This window comes from Anser brachyrhynchus, assembly GCF_964034855.1.
Source record: "Anser brachyrhynchus genome assembly, chromosome: 12".
NCBI lineage: Eukaryota > Metazoa > Chordata > Aves > Anseriformes > Anatidae > Anser > Anser brachyrhynchus.
The window spans coordinates 2,802,615-2,819,055 of NC_137707.1; the positions used below are offsets into that span (position 1 = coordinate 2,802,615).

The following is a 16,441-nucleotide window of genomic DNA, read 5'->3' on the forward strand; positions in this document are numbered from 1 at the left end:
CGGCCACGCGGCCCTGGCTCCTCGCCCTGCCCCGCTGCCCTTGGCTCCTCCTCGCCGTCCAAAAATACGTCCGGGAGGGCTCGGGGAAACACTCGGCTCCTTCTCCAGCCGGCCGAGGAGCTTTCCTGCTGACTTTGGGGCATTTCTGTTAATTCCTGCAGCACCTCGGCACCGGTTGCCGCCCGCACGTGGCAGCTCCGTGACCGGGGTGCCAACCGGGCACGGCCACCGCGGCGCCGGGGTTGGGACGGGGGCTCCTCTCCCCCCCCCTCCAAAAGGCATCGCGGCGCTGCCAGGGATGGGGGAACCCCCCCGTCGGAGAGCAGGGAAGCAGCCCCCCCGCTTCGGTACCCCCAGCCCCAGCGTGGCGGCTGTTGAGAAATAAAAAAGCGTCCCCAATTAGAGGCGGCGGCAGTGCTGCAGGCTCGCGGCGAGGCACTTGAACTGTCACTGCGCAGCCTTAATTAGCGGCGCCGGGGCAGGGGTCAGCAGCAGCTCAGCGGGCCTGACAAGGCTGCTATCAAGTGCAAGCAGGGAGGAGGAGGGAAGGGAGGGAAAAGCAAAGTGTCCCCCCCCCGCCCCCCCCCCGGTAACTCAGCCCCGGGCCCGAGCCGAGGGGAGGGGGTGGAGAGCTCGCTGGAGCCGCAGGCAGAGTTAAAAGGGAATAAAATGGTTGCTCTCGCCCGCCGGTGGCTCTCCGGTGGCGGTGTGCAGCCCGCCGAGGGGCTCGGCATCTGCTCGGGGGGCCCCCGCGCAGCCTGAGCGCCTTGGGGGGGGGGGGGGAGTGGGGGGGGACAGGCGGCGGCGGGCGCGGGACCCCCCGCGGGGCTGGAGATGAAGAGCTGGGCGTCCTTGCTGCAGAGCCTCAGTGAGTGATGGGGGCTGCGAGGTGGGGTGCCCCGGGGGGGTGAATCCCGTGGGTGCCGCCCTCTGGGTGCCCCCGCCCCCACCGTGGGTGCTGGCAGGGGTCCGGGGGTGTTTGTGCTAGGGGAAGCCGGGTGGGTGGGTGGGGGGGTAGAGGTGGTGGGTGGGCGGCAGGGCGAGGGGCACGGAGCCCCCCACGTGCCCCCGTGCCACCCCATCCCCTCCCCGCCATCCCCGTGTCCCTCCCCCTTGCCATCCCCATGTACCCCCCCCCGGCCATCCCTGCATCCCCCTCTCCCCGTGCTGCCGTCCCCCGCGTCGGGGTCAGCTCCCGGCCGCGCCGGGCTTAACCTCTGCCCTCGCCCTGCCGCCCTCCAGCCCTGCTGCAAAGGGTTTAAACGCGGAGTTATTGGGTAGCTAATCCCTCACCACGACCCCGGCAGCGCCCTGCAGCCCCCCCTCGCCCCCCACCCCCCCCACCCCGTGCCGGGAGGAGGGATGGATCATGGCACCGGGTCCCCCCCCCGCCTCCCGTCGTGTTCCCTGCGGGGTGCCACCTCGTCCCCCGGTGTCACCGCTGGCGCGGCCGCGGGGCCGGCGGCGTGCTGGGGGTCAGGCGACCGCCGCAATTAAAGCCCGCCGGGTGAAAAGAGCTTTAACGAATCCCAGAGCCGTCAGACCGCCGGATTAGGCTGTTGGAGATGTGCCGCGAGCCACCGCGGGGGCCGGGGGGGGCGCACAGGTGAAAGCGCCGGGAGCCTCATCCCCACTGGTTGCGATGGTCCCGGCTAACTGGGAGCACTGGGAGGACTGGAGCCGTGTGGGTGCTGGGGGCTCGGTGGCTGCAAGGGGGTGGCGAGCAGGGGTGGGGGCACGGCTGGTATCGGGGCCGGGGGAGCATCGGGGGGGCCCCGCGTCCGTACACCCCTCGGCCACAGCCCCGCTGGGACCAGCATCAGGAGCCCCCGGTTTTTTTTCCAGCATCTCCCTGCCTCGGCCCAGACCTCGTCACCCCAAAACCCCAGCTGGTGTTTTCGGGCCACCAGGCGATGACAGCACACGTGCCCGTCACCCCGGCGGGGGGGCTGGTGGCCCCCCAGTGGTGCAGAGCGAGCTGCAAGCCCCTGGCTCGCCGTGTCCCCTCGTGTCCCCAGGGACACTCCCGGCTCCGTCTTCCCCCTTGCAGGGGCGGCAGGAGCAGGATGAAGCGGGGCGATGGGGGACGGGGCGATTCTTGGTGGGGTCCGTACGGGGCCAGGACCGGGCTGGGAGCCAAGGACAAAGGTGCTGCGTGGGTGCGGAGGCGCACGGGGACCCCAGGACTGGTACCCCTTAGTGTGGGGGGGGTGGATGGGCTGCAGGAGGGGACTGGGGAGCTGTCACCGTCCCCAGCCAGTGGGGCAGGATCCTCTCCCACGTGTGTATGAGCTCCGTCACCTTGCACACTCCGTCTCCGTGTGCCCTCCGTCTCCGTGCGCCCTCCGTCTCCGTGCGCACTTCATCACGCCCACCGGTGGCCACCGAGGACAACCCCGGTGACAAGGCTCGGCGTGGGGACCCGTGGCCATCGCAGGCTCACGTCCGCGACCCCCCCTTCCCTCCCAGCTGCCCCCTCTGCTCCCGGCCAGTGAGGGTGAAATGTGGGGGGGGGTCGGGTGCCCGCGAGCCCCGGTGCCAGGTCCGAACCGAACGCTGCCTTCGGTGCCGCATCCCTCGGCCCTTATCTCCCCGGATGTATCGGGCAGAGCTGGCTGCGCCGAGGGGTTTGTGGCTCAGCCCTCGCCCTCTGAATTTCGGCGTTCGTCCCCTGCCCCCCCCTTTGGCTCACCAGACGTCTCCCTTTTAGCCGCTGGCTCGGGAGGGGAGCGACCTCGCGGCCTCGGTGCCAGCGCTCCCGTGGCCCGGCGGCAGTAAATTGGGACCTGGAGTAACGTCGCCAGATGAACGAATCGACCTCCCCCCTCATTGGGGGGGCCCTGCTGACGGCCCCCTCCTCCCCGCCTCCTTTTCCCTCTTATTTTTTTGGGGGGGCAAGAAACCAAAAGGGAAATTCGGAGGAGAGCACAGACGAGGGGATCGCTTCAGCTTCGGAGCTCCAGGCGGGAGCAGCATCCCTGTCCCCAAACCCTCACCCGTTTTTCGGCCACCCGAGCCCCGGTGACAACCCCGGGACCCCCCGAGGGACCCCGGCTCGGTCCGCCGTGCGCCCCAGCTGGGTGGCGAGGGCTCGGTGTCCCCGCGTCCCCGAGCCCCGGCGGGATTAAATGACGCGGCGGCGGGGCCGGCTGCGCACCTGAGAGCGTGCCGAGGAATGAGTTTACTTAATTAATTGGCGATGTGAGAGCGGGAGCGCGCCGGGGTGTAAATCTAGCGTGGGCCTTGGCAGCTTGCAGCGCGCCGCGCACGCAAGACTAGACTTTAAATAAGGGTGCAATTATTGTTTGAATAATTGACGAGCAATGGGCGCGCAGCAGCACTCAGCCTAATGGGCGCCCAGCGCTCGCCAGGGCCGCGCGGCGGGGTGCGGGATCGGGGTGCGGGATCGGGGTGCGGGATGCGGGGTGTGGGATACAGGGTGTGGGATATAGGGTGTGGGATGCGCAGGGTGCGGGATGCAGGATGCGGGATGTGGGATGTGGGGCGCGGGGTGTGGGATGCAGGATATGGGACGCGGAATGCACAGGGTGAAGGGTGAGGGGTGCAGAATGCGGGATGTGGGGTGAGGGATACGGGATGTGGGGTTTGGGATGCGGGGTATGGGATGTGGGATGCACAGGCTGAGGAATGCAGGAGGCGGGATGCAGGGTGCGGGATTTGGGATGCAAGGTGTGAGATTTGGGATGCAGGGTGCAGGATGTGGGATTTGGGATGCAGGGTGCAGGATGTTGGGTGCAGGATGCTCACGGGGTCCCCATTGTAATGGGATGGGGACATGATATGAGCCCTGGACCCTCTCGGGGTATCGGGGTGCTGCTCCCGACCTGGTGCTGGGGTCGGAGCCCCCCGCGGGTGCTGTGGGGAAGGGCAGGGTGCTGTGCGGGTGCCCCGCTCCCCACCGCTGCGGGGCCGCCAGCGGTCGCGGCGCGAACCTTACCCGGCAATTGATTTAAATCATTTTATAGAGGACCTATGTAAAATAAAAAGCCTTTAATCACATTTGTATCCATTTCCAGCCTCGGTAAATCAATTTGGATTGAGCTGGGTGCCACGGTTCCAGCTGATTAGTGTGCGCCGATGGGGTCAAATTAATGCTAGCCGGGTTCACTTAATGGGGTCACTGCCGCCGGCTGCGTGCCGGGGGTGGGGGGGGGAGCGCCGAGCACGGGGCCACCGTGGGGCAGGGCTCCCCGTGGCACCCCGGGGTGCCGTGGCACCCCATCAGCTGCTCTGCGCCTCGCTCTCCCCTCGAGCCGCCCATAACCGTGGCGGGGGCCCTTTGTGCTCCCCCACCTCCCCGTCCCAGCCCCGGTGCCGGCGGCCGACCCCATTTGGGGCCGCTCGCCCGGCCGTCCCCCCCGCCGAGGAGCCATAAACAGGGCTTTGCGCCCCGGTGCCGGTTAATTGGTTTTCAATAGGTTCCAATCAATTAAACCCCGGGCCCGGCCAAGGGAAAAAGTGCCCCGGTAATTGGTGAAAATAAATCACCGGCTCCCGCGCAGGCGGGGCGGCGAGGAGCCGGGGCTGCGTCTGCGTGGCACCACGGGATCGGGGCCGGGGGGGGGGCTCCGGGGACGCTGGGGCCGCCGTGCCGTGCCCGGTGGTGATTCATGTGGAGCCACCGGGGTGACGCTATTGCCCGCAACCCGGCTCGCCACCGTGCCTGCTCCCTCCTCGCCGCCCCGTGGGGCGATGCCGCCCTCGTCCCCGGCCCTACGGAGCCCTGCGGGGTCCCCAGCCCCCTCCGCCCCCAGCCCCTCTCAGGTCCGGGCTGTAATTACCGCGCGCGGCCGCTTTGATTGCTCCCTTCCAATTAATTAAACACGGCGGTGACCCAAATTATGATCCCTCGTCTTGTACGGTGCCGTATTTTTAACCTTAACTGTCTGGGGCTGTGTTTAGATTTCCAATCCGGGCAGAAGTGTCACCCGGGGAGAGTGACTGGTGTTGAACCGAGCCTTCCCGTGACAAAACCTGTAATTAGAAACCCTCGTGTCCCGGAGACGGCTCTTTAAAGCTGTCAGAAGCCAAGATCCAGCCATTTGATACAAGCCTAGCATTACCGCGCCGAACCTATTAGCTGCAGGTAAATAACAGGCTGCGCCGGGGCCGGCACGCGGGCGGGCTGGGGAATTTGCCGGCTCTTAATTAGGAGCAGCGGTGCCAGGGCCGGTTCCCCCCCCCTAATTCCCTTCGTTAGGAGCGGGCAGAGGGGCTGCGAGCGGGTGGCCGTGGGGGCAGCCCCTTCCCCAGCGGGCCGCGGGGGCCCCCCCGTGCCCAAACCCCATTCCCTGCACGGTGGCAGGGTTTGGGGACCGCTCTTCCCGTCCCCGTCCTTGCCCTTGTCCCCGTCGGGGGGTGATTTGGGACCCTCGGTGCACCCAGGGCAGCAGGCGTTGGGGCGCCTTGTAGGGTCTCGGTGGCATTAAACCCCCCGCTGCCCCGTCCTGGAGGCTCCTCGCCCGCATCCCCCCCGAGGGATTGATGGCCCCCGGCCTGGGCGGGGGATAAATCTGGCCCTGCGGCGGCTTTTAGAGTGCTTGTCTGGGTGACATATCTGCTCGGTGCGAGCGCCTGGCTGGAAAATCAATCACCGGGGCTGCTCCTGTCCCCGCTGCCCCCTTTTGGCGCTGCGTTTTCTTTCGCCAGCCTGCGGGTCCCGTACACGAGGATCCGTCCGTGTCCGTGCCACCCTTGTCTCCCCACACTGGGGAATCCATCCAGCGCGGTGCGCGGTGCCCAGCACCCCGAGCACGGGGTTGTGGGGGGCACTGGGAGCAGCTGGGCACGGGGACGTCTCCGTCCCCGCGGGGACCGGTGCCTGCGCTGCTCCGGAGCGGAGAAACCCGGCTGGGGGACACGGGAGGGGGGGAAACTTTATGGGGAAACTGAGGCACGGCAGGGGCGAAAAGGATGGAGAGAGGAGAGGGGATGGATGGAGACCCTGTGCGGCGGGTATTTGGGGTCTTCTCCCTTCCTGTGCTGGGAGGACCCCCCCATCCATCCTATGGGGCTGGCGAGCGCCGTGGGGCCAGCGGGGTCCCCAACCCGTGCCGCGGTGCCGCCGGTGCCGGTGCCGCCCGTCCATCCCTCGCCCTGCTCCCTCTCCCGCCGCCGCTCCTCTCCCTGCCACGGGCTGACAAGAGCCATTTCCAAGATGGATTGATTCAATTTAGCACCGATTTTTTTTTTTTTTTTATTTTTTTTTCTCTCGCCGGGGCCGGTGACGTACGGCTCCCCAGCCGGCGCGGGGCTGCACGTGACTCCCCAGCGCCCGCCGTCATTAGGGCAGCTCAGCACCGGCTGCTGCCGCCTCGCCAGCCCCGCGCGTGCCGCCGGCGGGCAGGGGGGGGCCGCATCCTGCCCCGCTGCGCCCCCCTGGGTGGGATCCCTCCCTAGGGGGGGGCGCGCAGGAACGGTGCCCGGGGGCGGTACCCAGGGGGGGTGCCGGCGGCGGTACCCGGGGATGCTGGAGCCGCCCGCGGGGCTGCGCGGGGGGGATTTTGTTTTGTTCCGCTGTTTTTTCTGGTTGTTTTTTTTTTTCCTCCAGGCTTGATGAGTACGTCTGGTTCTCTCTCGCTGTCTGTCTTCTCCTCTCTCCTTCCTTTCGAGGCAAATGGCTGACTGATTGCTTTTCATCTCCCGCTCTGAGGAGCTGTAAGAGCTACTTTATACAAACATCAATTACAGGCACGTAATAAATTAAGGCTCCCTTACACCGAACCCATTAGAGTCCACTCTCATATCAAAGCGCTCCCATCACACACGGATTGGGGTGGAGTGGGGGGGAGGAGGGAGAGGGAGGAAAATGTCTTATTAGCCGGCAGATTGTTAGCAGAACACTGATTTAATTGTAGCTCCGCGCCCCGGCGCGGGAGGAGGACGGGCAGGGGGGCGCAGGAGAGCGGGGGGGGGGGGGCACGCAGGGGGCCTGCCAAAAAAGAAATGCCCGGGGATTGTTCCCTTTCCCCGAAGGGCTCGGGGGCAGCCCCCTCCTGGGCCTGTCCCCGTGCCAGCGCTGGCTGCCAGCGCTGCTCCTGGTAACGGCTGGGGGGTGGCCGGCTGCAGGCGGAGGTGCCCCCCACCCCCCCCCAGCCCCCGGCTGCTTGCTGCAAAGCCCAGGGGCTGGGTGCCCGCCCGCATCCTGCACCCAGCCCTTTGGGATCCACCTCCAGCCCCTTTCCCGGGCTGTGCCCTGTGCATGCGTGGCTGGGGGGGGGCGATGCCGAGTTGCCCCCCTGTTGCATAGGGGCCGTGGCAGCCCCCTGGCATCCCCTCGCTGGGGGTTTAGGGACAAGGTGACGAGGCCCGCGGTAGCACAGCGCGCGCCCCCCCCCTCCGCCCCCGGCACCCTCCCCGGGGGCTGGGACCCCCGGGTCGTGGGGTGCGCTGAGCGGCACGGCCGGGAGGCAGAAAAGGGAGGCCGGGCGAGAGCGGGGGCAGCCCGGGAGCGAACTTCCCTTTAGGACAAAGGCGCCTGCATCCGCCAGCAGCTCCCCGCTGCCTCTGCCTGCGAATAAATAGCCTCCAGGCTGTCAGTCTGGCACTACCCCCGGGGCTGGAGGCTCTCGGAGAGGAACCGAGCCCGGGAACAGCAGGCACGGCTGGAGCGCTGCCCGACGGGGGCTTTGCAGGCGCTGGCACGCTGCGCCCAGGCGGGGCTGCCTCCAAAACCCGCGGCTCCCGGCGGCCTCTCCATGTGGGCGCGGGCACGGGGCTGTCCCCCGGGTCGGTGGCACGGGTCGGGGGGCTGCACGGGGGGGGGGGGTCCTCGTGCCCGGCTGCAGGGGCTGGCGTGCGTGCAACGCGTGCGCCATAGGGGCTGGGAGCTGGGTGCCACGTGCGCAGGGGGGTCCCGTGTGCGCAGGGGGGTCCTGTGTGCATGGAGGGGGTCCCGTGTGCGCAGGGGGGTCCCATGTGCGCAGGGGGGGGTCCCATGTGTAAATGGGGGGGGGGCCCATCCTGCAGAGGTGCTGGTGCAGGCGTGCAGCCCGCTCTGCAGAGGGCGTGCGGGGCGGCTGGGGGCGTGCAGGGGGTGCGCGTGCACCCGTCCTGCCCCGCGGAGGCTCCCCACCCGGTGGGCATGCGCACGCCTGGGCTCCCGCTGCCCCCGGACACAGGTGCCCGCCGGGGGGGTGTGGGGGGGGTCCGTTCGTCGCCCTCCCTTTCAGGGCCGGTTTTATCTCCCCTGCAGCCCGCCGTTCCCTTTCTGCCCTTCCGAGGCTGACATTTACATATTAATATTTTCCAGGGGAGGCAGTGCGTTGCGGTGCAAGTGTCTGCATTGTGGTTGCACATAATGTAAAGTGAGATAAAGCGCCCGGCTCCGCTATGAATAACTGCAAATGAAAACCCATGTGGCCATAAAAGCCTTCACATTTGCCCTGTCAGCATGTGGTACATCGGCTAAACAACTGATTTAGCTTCTCTCTCTCTCTCTTTTTTTTTTTTTATTTTCTCGAGGTTTATCGCCACTTACAGAGGACATGCTCTTTGTGTACTGCCTGTCGCTTTCTGCTCAGCTTCCTTGTCACTTCCTGTCGGCGTCCTCCCCGTCAGGCCCCGAAACGATGCTCGGCCCCTAAAGCGCCCTGACAGCCCCTATTAGCTCCGAGCCGGAGCCATCTCCTCGCTGCTGGGGCTATTTATCTCCGCGGCGCAGGCAGCTCTTATCGTGTTACCCGCCCGCTCCGTACGGCCCCCGGCGTTCGCTTCTGCTGATGGCGGGGATTTGGGGTGGATGGGGACCTGGCGGGGACGGTCCTGGGGGGGGTGGGATGCAGCACCGCAGGGTTTCGAGGGGGCTGGAGGGGCTGGAGAGGACCCTGGCGGTGTTTTTCCCTCCTCCCAGAGGGGCTGGGGACGACCTCCAGGCTTTATTTCGGTGTGACTTCTGCGCCGCGGGGTGCAGCCGGCACGCCAGCGTGGCGGTTGTGGCAGGAAGAAGCGTGTGTGTGTGTGGGGTGTGGGGGGGGGAAATTAAAACTGGTTAATGAATTCCTCCGCTCTGAACAACGCCGCCGACGCGCTGCCGTCCCCCAAGGCACGGAGGAGGCCCCGGGCGAGGGTGACGTCCCCGCGGGGACCGCTGGCACCCGAAGGCGCCGGCTCGGGTGCAAGACCTGAAATACCGGCGCGGGGCTGGGCGTGGGGTGGGGACGCCTCCTTGCCCCCGGCCGGCGTGGGGTGGCACGGCGGGCACTGCGGCGAGCAGGAAAAACAGCTCCGTGCTCCGGCCGGGCGGCTCCGCGGGCGCCAATTTGGGGACGCGGAGCCAGGGATGGGTGTCCCCGGCTCCGGGTCCCCGGCTGGGCGCCTGCGGAGCCGCCTGGCCCCGCTCCAGGTAACTGGAGCTCCCTCCTCGCCTCCCCTCGCTGTTATTTCAGCAGGAGGACGCAGCTCGGTTTACGGGGCCGGGCAGATTTTTATCGGGCCCCTTGCTCCATCCGCTCGGGGCCGGGCGCCGTTAGCGGGGCCGTGAGCAGCGGGGACGAGCGGTGTGACAGCGGGGACCGCCGCGGCTCTGTGAGGGGCCTCGCTGCCCCCCCCCGGGGTGTACCCGTACCCAAAAACAGTGGGATTTGCTCCCCTGGGGACCGTGCCACCCTGTCCCGTGCGTCACGAGGCGCTGCCCCGGTTGGGGCCGTTGCAGGCTTTGCATCACCCTGCGTGGGGAGCGAGCGGCCCCAAGGCGCATGAACCGCAGGGGTGCAGCGCATGGGGGGTCCCCGCTGGCCTCCATTTATTTTTTTTTTGGGGGGGGGGGGGGAGCCCTCCGCAAGCCTCGTAACAGCCGTCGGGGCTTGCATCAGAGCGCGCCGGGGCGGCGGGGGGAATTTCACAAGCGCTTTCCTGCCTCAACCTGCCCCTACCCGGTGCCCCGGGGGGGGCCCGTGCTGGGCAGGGGGTGGGAAGCAGGGGCTGGGGGGGGGGGGAGGTTGTTTACAGCAGCAGAGCTTGTTTCCTTCCACCTGCCTCGGGGGAAGCAGTTAGCAATTTGTTAGTCAAACCAGATGAGCCTTCCTGGAGCCGGCTTCCTGCCAAGCCAGCCTTCGGAGCCGGAGCATCGCCCAGCCGGGGCCCCCCCCCGCACCCCCCTCGGCTCCGTGCACCCCGCCGCGGCGGTGCCGTGTCCCGCTGCCCACGCGGGGCCGTAGCCAGCGGCGTGGGAACTGCGGGTGGGGAGAGGGGGAAGACTGGGGCACGGCCAGGGTTTGGGCAGGATGGCTTGGGCTTCCCAACCTCTGCTGCTTGGTGGCGTGCGGCTGCGAGCACCGGAGCCGGCACCGGGCTTACGGCGCCGTGGCCACGCTTGCTTTCTGCGCCCGTTCCCGAATCCCCCCGGGGAGGTTGTGCTGGGAGCTCCTTGCAGGGTGGCGAGCTTGGGGTTGGGACGGCGTTTTCTTGAGGTGTTTGGGTGACGCGTGGGTGCTGGCAAGCTCGTTGTGCTGTGCCGTGGGGCGCCGCGGGAGCGTGATGTGCGCCGGGCACCGAGCACCGTGCGCCGTGCATCGAGCACCGTGCGCCGTGCATCGAGCATTGAGCACCGTGCATCAAGCACCGTGTGCATTGAGCACCGTGTGCCGTGCATCGAGCACCGTGCGCCATGCATCGAGCATTGAGCACCATGCATCAAGCACCGTGTGCATTGAGCACCGTGTGCCGTGCATCGAGCACCGTGCGCCGTGCATCGAGCGCCGTGCGCATCGAGCACCGTGCGCCACGCACGCATCCAGCGCCGCTGCCCAAGGCGCGCAGGCACCACCCAAGCGGGAACGGGGCCCGCGCGAGGACGAGGAAGTGCCAGCCCGCGCCCCCTCGCTCATCGAGTGGCGCCGGGTGATAAATAAGGAAGTTAACACCCAACCCGGGCTGCTAATTAGCTTTTAACCTGTACTAGCAGTTAACTACAAAAGGCAGTCATTTGTTCCGGGGAGCTGGTAGCGTAGAAAGAACGAAACACGGCCAATTTTGTTCAGGATGAATTAAGACTTGCAAATGTAAAATGAGTTCATCTATTTAATTAAGTAGCGGCAATATGGATGTTAAATTAAGTTAATGGCAGGCATGCCAAAACAAGGTTATAAAAAGCCTGGCCTGTCGGGGTGGGTTCCGGATCCAGCCCCCGGATGGGGGCCGGGGGCCCTGCCCTGCGCCCAGGGGGGCCGGGGGATGCTGCCCCCCAGGGTACCCCCAGGATACCCCCAGGGTGCCCCCAGGGTGCCCCCCAGGCTGTCCCTGTCCCCGTGGCTGCTGCAGGGCAGGGAGAGGGCTGGCGAAAACGCACAAGCGGCGCGGGAAGGCGTCTCGCCCGGCACCGCAATCTTATCAGGGCTGAACTTTACTCTCCTGCTAAAGATATAGGATACTTTAGGGACATCGGAAAGAAATAATAACCCTCTGATTTGTAGCTCTCGGGCGCTGGCAGCCAATGGGAAATAAAGACTGTCTGCTGCCATTACCATTTTTTGTATGAACTATTCCCCAAAGAAATCAAACCCTTGTAAAAGCCCTCCCGTGCGGCAGCCCCTGCTCCCGCGCTGACCCGAGCCGTGCGGATTATCACCGCGCATCGCAGCCGGAGACAGGAACATTCATTAAAATTTGAAACACAAATGGAAAATTGCTACTTGAAGCCTCCTTGCCGGAGAGCCAGCCGGTTGATCAGAGACCTCATTAATGTATCTAATGTGTAAGGAACAATTAGACTTTTCAAAGACATCCTTTTCCCCGCAGCCGCTCAGCTCTGTCCAGGGGAAAAAAAAAAAAAGGGGGGGGGGGGGGAAATGACCCCCCCCCGCAGCCCAGCCCAGGAATCGCCGCGAGGGATCGGGGCGCACAACCTCGGCGGGGGCCTACGAGCCACCGGAGAGTCTCCACCGGCGCTACGGGGCCGTCCCGGGGCGTCGCTGGTGCCCGAAACGCCCGTTTCTCCTTAAGTTTGATGGCGAGGAAAGCGAGGTGATTAAAAAGCTGATTTCTTTTCCCAGCGACCGGCGGGTTTTGCCATCCTCCCGTAATTAGCCAGTTACACGGCCGTATGTTTTATTTATGAGCCGAGGGCGGAGGGAAGGGGAAGCGGAGGAACGACCGTGCCCTATATATCTGCAAATAAAACACTTCATTTCCCTCCTGGGGAATGTCACCTCAAGAAACCATCGCTTTCCTGCTCACTACCCCGTCCAAATCGGAGGCTGTAAATGGCTTTGTGGGCCTGGCTGGCGCTCAGATGGGTTTAAAATATGGATTTATGTCTTTATTCTGCATAGTCAAAGGTCAACAAGAGCAGGAAATCATTGCTGAGCCGCTTATTTACTGCGGGAGGCCGGCGCTCGCTCCGCTTTGATTACTCGGCCCCGCGCGCCGGGGGCTGCGGGCGGGGGGTCCCCGCGCGCGTCCCGGCCCGGGAGCGGTTTTGGGGTGCCGGGTTGTGGGGCGCACATCGGGGGGGGGACGGCGTCCTGCGTCGCACACGGGCTTGGCACTGGCTGGGGAGCGAATTGTTTACGGGGCGGTGGGAACGGGCCGTGCCGATTATAGGGTCGTAAATATCACGGGGGAGGCCGAGGAGCTCGTAACGGGGTGTGCTCGCCCCCGGGCTGGCGGGGACCGGGCGCGCACGAGCTCGCCACGGGATTTTTGAGATTAACCCCCCCCCTCCCCCCCAGGCAGGACGTGGGTGGTGAGGAGCTGGTGCGAGGCCGGTGCCAGCCATCGGGGACCGGCCGTGCCTCAGTTTCCCCAGGATGGGCCGGTTTGGGGTCAGCGTCCAGACCGGTGGGGACTGGAGTGTGGACGTCACGAGGATGGATGTGGCACCCTGCCTGGGGACGTGCGCGTCCTGGTGGGGCTGCGGGTGCCCGCGGGGAGGTCGGGGATCCCTGGGGAGGTTGGGGATCCCTGGGGAGGTTGGGGATCCCTGGGGAGGTTGGGGATCCGGGGATCCCTGGAGAGATTGGGGATCCCTGGAGAGGTTGGATCCCTGGAGAGGTTGGGGATCCCTGGGAGGTTGGGGGTCCCTGGAGAGGTTGGGGATCCCTGGGGTGGGGGATCCCTGGAGAGATTGGGGATCCCTGGAGAGGTCGGGGATCCCTGGAGAGGTTGGGGATCCCTGGGGAGATCGGGGATCCCTGGAGAGGTCGGGGATCCCTGGAGAGGTTGGGGATCCTTGGGGAGGTCGGGGATCCGAGGATCCCTGGAGAGGTTGGGGATCCCTGGAGAGGTTGGGGATCCTTGGGAGGTCGGGGATCTGAGGATCCCTGGAGAGGTTGGGGATCCCTGGAGAAGTCGGGCACCCCCGGGGGGAGGTCGGGCACCCCTGGGATGTCCGCGGTGCCCCCACGGGGAAGGTGCCAGGGGGCCGGGGGAGCCGGGAGCCCCCCGTGGCCGGCCACCTTCTCCCGGTGTCGCTGGCGGCGCGTGGGCCGTGCGGGCGGCGAGCTGCGCTCCGCTCTCATGCTTTGCTAATGCCGCCTGGCACCTGCCCCAGCTCCCGGCGGCTCCGCGCGAGCGGGACCCAATTAATCCTCCAGGCGCTCGGGGAACTGGGTCAGGCTCGTCAAGGCTCCCGCTAACGAGGGGCGAGGCGAGGCGAGGCGCAGCGTGGCCGGGCGGCAGGTGCCCGCCTCGTGTCCCCCCCCAACCCCACATCCCGTCTCCCGTGGGGCGGTAAGTGGGGTAAACCGAGGCGGGGCGTTTGCGATCCCAACCATCCCCGTCCCCCCTTTCCTTTTGTCCCCCCCCCCCCCCCAGTGGCTTTCTGCAAACCGCCCCCCACCCCCCCCCCAGGAGCAGGGTGGCGGAGAATTCGGTTGGGCCGATGTCGCAAAGGGCCCCCGGCGTTGGTTTCCCAATGGGGGCCGTGCCGCCGTGCCTCAGTTTCCCCGTCCCAAAAGGGGGGGTCCGAGGGGAAGAAGGGATGGGGGGGGCGTCCCCGGTGGGGGCGCGGGGTGCTGCTGCCCTCGAGGATTTCTGGGCTCCCCCCGAGGGGCCGCAGGGTGCCCCTTTGAAGCGGAGCCCGACTTCCAGGAGTGAAGCAACCCCGCGTTTGCATAATGAACAAAGGGAGCAGTGGGGGGGGGTTGGGGGGGGGTGCGGGGGGGGCGAAACCCCAAACCCCAACCTGGCAGGCTGGCGCGTCCCTCCCTCGCAGCCCGCTCCGCCGTTGGCCTGTAATTACAGGTTTATTGCCTGTACGGCTATTGTGTAATGACATGTTTGCAAATTAATTTTTATGGCTCATGCCATCGGTTGGGGGGGGGGGGGCTGGAGGGGGGGGATGGGGGGGGGGGGTCCCTATTCAGCGCTGCCCGTGGTTGCGTGGGCCCAGCGAATTAAAACCCTATAAAAGCGCGGCGGCTGCGAGCGGGGATTGGGGGGATTGGGGTAAGGATGGGGGGTCCCGGGAGAGCCCGGAGATGCTGAGCCCCCCCCCCCTCGGAGGGTGCTGATGGGGGGGGCAGCATCATCCCAGGGCCTTTCCAGCCCTCCTGGGCACCCAAACTGGGGGGGGGGGGGTTTGTCAAAGTGTTGGGGTGCGGGGCGCCCGCAGCTGCTTCACCCCGTAAGCGTGGGGTCCTAGTGCATGGTGGGGGGGGGGGGGCCGAGCACCAGGGCAGTGCCTGGGGGGTGGGGGGGTCCGGGGAAAAAGGGGGAAACGGCACGCCTGCGGGGGGGGCGGGGGAATGGGGCAGGGGCCGGGGGATTCTGTGGGGTCTGTGCTCCCCGAGTGCAATCCGGGGGGGGGGGGCGCGGCTGGGAACGGGGGGCGCGTGCACACGTGTGTGTGTTTGTGCACGTGTGTGCGTGTGCATGCGTGTGCGCACAAGCGTGTGTCTGGGCGTGCATGCGTGTGTGTGTGTGCACGAGTGTGTGTGCGCACGTGTGTGTTCACATGCACGTGTGTGTGTGCGTGTGTGCACACAAGCGTGTGTCTGGGCGTGCATGCGTGTGTGTGCACGTGTGTGCACGAGTGTATGCGCGTGTGTTCACATGCATGTGTGTGTGCGCGCACGTGTAAGCACGTGTGTGCAAGTGTGCGCATCCGTGTGCACGCGCGCATGTGTTTGCACTTGTGTGCACGCACGCCCGCCCATGTATGCACGTGTGCGCTCGTGCGTGTGTGCGTGCATGTGTGCACACGAGCGTGCACGGGTGTGCGCGTGCACTTGTGTGCGTGCATCCGTGCACACGTGTGTGTGAGCGTGAGTGCACGCGTGAGCACACATACGTGCACAAGCGTGCGGGTGCACGTGTGCCCCCGTGTGCGCGTGCCCCCGGCGGCGGGGCGGAAGGCGGGGGCCGCGGGGGGGGCCCGGGGGGGCCCCGGGGGGGGGGGCCCGGGGGGGGGGCGGTGCAGGCACAGGATGTGGCTCGCCCTGCGCGGGGCGATACCGCACCTCGCCCGCTGAGGCGGTTCGGGAAGGGGGGGCCCGGGGGGGGGGGAGAAGCGAGCCCAGCGAATGCCTTCTCCCCCCCCCCCCCCCCCCCGTCCCCTTTCTTCCTTCCCTAAATCAAACGAAGCCCCCCGGGACCCCCCCATGGCGCTGGGGTCAGGACCGGAGCGTGCCCCCCCCCACCCCCCGGGCTTAGTTTTTATTATTATTTTTCCTTTTTTTATTTTTTTTTATTTTTTTTTTATTTTACCCCCCCCCCCCATCAGCATCCCGGGGGGCTCCCCCCTTGGTGCAGGGGCTCCTTGGGGGGGGGTCTCTCCGGCTGCCCCCCCCCCCCACCGTGCTGGACGGGATGCGATGGGCAGGGTGGGAGGAGGGGGGGGGGGGGGTGGGTGCCGAGCAGCTGCCCGCAGCCCCCCCCCCCCCCGTCCCCCCCCCCCGGGTTCATTAGGGGAGACAAATCTGCTGTCAGGCCGCCAGCTTGCCAATTTGCCGATAATGATCCCTGCATGGAAATTGATCGAGGGGCCAGCCTGCCTCCCCCCGCCGCCTGCCTCAGCCTAGCCCCGGGGGGGGGGGCACTCTGCTGCCCCCCCCTCCCCCCCCCCCCCCCCCCCCCGCATCGCTTTTTTTCCTCCCCCTCCATCCCTATTTTATCCCCATCCCGGGGGTGGTTGGCCGGGGGGGGGGGGTGCCCTAAGGGGGGGGTGTCCCTGTAGGGGGGGTGTCCCTGTAGGGGGGGGGGCACCCCGATAAAACGGGGGTCGCCGGGTTCTGGGGGGGGGCCGTGGGGGCTGCTGAGGGTCCTGCTGCTGCTTCCTCCTCCTCCTCCTCCTCCTCCTCGCCCCCTTTTTGTGCGCGCGCCATTCGCGTCTCGGGGCGCAAAAAAAAAATAATAAAAAAATAAAAAAAAAGAAAAAAAAGAGAAAAAAGGCAGGAAAAGCGCCGGGAAGGCGGCAGGGCACGGCTCGGCACCGCTCAGCACCATCCGGCCCGGCCGTGCCGCTGCCCCCGCCCCCCGGGCT

At 66.8% G+C, this 16,441-nt stretch overlaps 1 protein-coding gene across 5 annotated transcripts in view; it reads left to right on the forward strand.

Moving 5' to 3' along the window:
• GSE1 (Gse1 coiled-coil protein) overlaps positions 1–16,441 on the forward strand; it is a 103,026-nt gene that overhangs the window by 55,978 nt on the left and 30,607 nt on the right. The gene's annotated exons all lie outside the window — the stretch shown is intronic.